This window comes from Eumetopias jubatus, unplaced genomic scaffold (assembly GCF_037043125.1).
Source record: "Eumetopias jubatus isolate StellerSeaLion01/CBP00866 unplaced genomic scaffold, mEumJub1_p1.0 scaffold_175, whole genome shotgun sequence".
Lineage (NCBI taxonomy): Eukaryota > Metazoa > Chordata > Mammalia > Carnivora > Otariidae > Eumetopias > Eumetopias jubatus.
The window spans coordinates 162,813-165,438 of record NW_028274981.1 but is presented as its reverse complement, the minus strand read 5'-3'; positions in this window follow the sequence as shown (position 1 = coordinate 165,438).

Below are 2,626 nucleotides of genomic sequence, written 5' to 3'. Positions count from 1 at the left end.
AAAGGTCACGGTTTCAAGGGTGAGAAGGAAATCCGTCAGGAAAGCCATACACGTAAGGATGAGAAGCACTTAGCATGAAATGGTGAAAGCATCTAGAATGTGCCCTGTGACGGACGGTGCTTGAGAAACCACTTGTGAAGAAGGCTTCCCTCAACTATCATATCGTTTCAGGAAAGAGGAAAGTGTTTTCCGTATTGGGTGTGAAGGCGTAAGGGACATAGACTAGACTTAGCTCTCCGTTTCGAATGTGCCTACCGTCGTGACATGAAGAAAGATGTGTATGGAAATGTATGATGTGCGGAAGCACAAGGAAGATGGCATACGCCTGTTTCCCTCTAAGAACAAATCTCGAGGGTTGGCGTCCTTCGACTACCGTCTCTTTTCGTAAGGGTGGAAGCGGCTTGTTAAACCGGGTGTGAAAGGAAAGAGATGGAACGCGCGATACCGTCCAGGGAGGAACACGTTGGGCGGAGGGTTTCTCTCCATTAAGTCCTGTGTCGTGGAGGTGGATGGGTCTTCCAATGTACGCGGGCTAGCCTCAGTGGTAGTAGCCTTACACTGAATTCTGAGAAACGAGGCCATGTCCATCAGGCTTTCGTGCTAACATCTGGGTTCTTGAAGAAAGAAGCCTTTGGAGGTATGTGTGTGTTGCTATAGAAGGTAAGTGTCTTACACTCACCTCTCAAGAAACGAAAGTGTAGGGAAACAGTCTTTCCACTACCACCTACAGGGAAGAGATGGAAGAACTTTCCACCGTTAAAAGTGAAGGCACAACTACTGTGCCATATACCACTGTTTGAGAAAGGAGTTGTGTCCCAAGCTTCTCTCAACTCAGATCTTGTTTCAGGGAGAGACAAGCGTTTTCAGGACTTCGTGTGAAAGCGTCAGGAAAATGCCATCCGCGGATTTGTGAGGAAAAATGTGCGTCGAATGTGACCACCAACGAACACGTTGTCCCCTAGAGCGGTGTGTGTCTGGAAATCGGAGGAAGCGTAAGGAACGAGCTCTACACTTAGGTCTCAAAAACAATGCTGTGGAGGAGCGGTCCTTCGACTCCCTTCTCCTTTCCGAAGGATCGAAGCGGCTTTACGCCAAGTATGAAAGGAAGCAGAGGAAAAGCCCGATAGGCCTTCCTCGTGGAACAACGTGGTATGGAGGGCTTCGCTCAATGAACACCATGGGTCACGACGCTAGAAGGGTTTTCCAAATGTACGTGAGTTCGCCAAAGGAAAGCCCCAGACTAAACTGCGCGAAACAAGTCTGTGTCGAAGGCGACTTCGAGCTGACCTCTGGCGTCACGGGGAGAACATAGTCACAACAGGTATGTGTTGAATCCGAAACAGGCGGCGTGCACTTCAGTCTGAAGAAACACCACTGCAGAGAAACCGTGTTTCTACTAACACCTTCCCTGAAAATGCTCGTCTATTCCAACGTAAGTGTGGCAGCGCGAGGAATGTGCCCCGTGCCTGTGGCACAGACATACTTAGGGTAGATGGTCCCTCGCCATTCCAATCTTGTTCCGCGAGGAACGTTTTCAAAGAGTATGAGAGACAGCAGAGGGAACAGGTCATGCCTTTAAGTGTGAGAAGGAAGTCCTGGAAAGCCATACACCACCTGCGTATGAGCGGCCTTCTGGCATGAACGTGTGAAGGCATAAAGAAGGTGCCGTGCCCTGTGACGGTGCTTGACGAACCCCTTGTGAAGAAGTCTGCCCTCAGCTATCATATTGTTTCAGGAAGATAAAAGTGTTTTCCGTCGTGGGTGTGGAGGCATGAGGGACGTACCCTAGAGTCGGCCGTCCGTTTCGAATGTGTCTACTGTTCGTTCCATGAAGAAGGATGAGTATGGAGAGGTATGATGTGAGGAAGCGTAAGGAGGCTTGCCTACGGGTGTTTGACTCTAAGAACAAATCTAGAGGGTTGCCGTCCGTCGACGACCAGCCCTTTCCGTACGGATGGAAGCACCTTGTTAAAGCTTAGGGCGAGAGAAAAGAGACGGAAAGCGCGATACACTACAGTGAGGAACACGGTGTGTGGAGGGTCCCTCTCCACGAAAGTCTTGTGTCATGAAGTTGGAAGGGCCTTCAAAGGTACGTGAGCTAGCCTCAGCAGCGCCTTCCACTGAACTCAGAGAAACAAGGCCACGTCCAACACGATTTCGTGCTCACCTCTCGGTGCGGGAAGCATGACGCCTTTTGAGATATATGTGTAAGTGTCTCACACTCACCTCTCAAGGAACAAAGCGGTAGAGAGAAATAGTCTTTCCACTGCCATCTACAGGGAAGAAGACGCAGGAAATTTCCAACGTTAAAAGCGAAGGCACAACTACTGTGCCATATACCACTGCTTGAGAACGAACTTGGGTCGAAAGCTTCTCCCAACTCAGATCTTGTTTCGGGAAGATAGAAGCGTTGTCAGTACGTTGTTTGAAAGCGCAAGGAAGATGCCACACGCTGATTTGTGAAGAAAAATGGGGCTCGAATGGGACAACCAACACACTAGTTGTCCCCTAGAGAGGTGTGTGTCTGGAAAGGGGAGGAAGCGTAAGGGACGTGCTATACACTTAAGTCTAAGAAACAACGCTGCTGTGGAGGGGCGGTCCTTCGACTGCCATCGGCTTTGCTGAG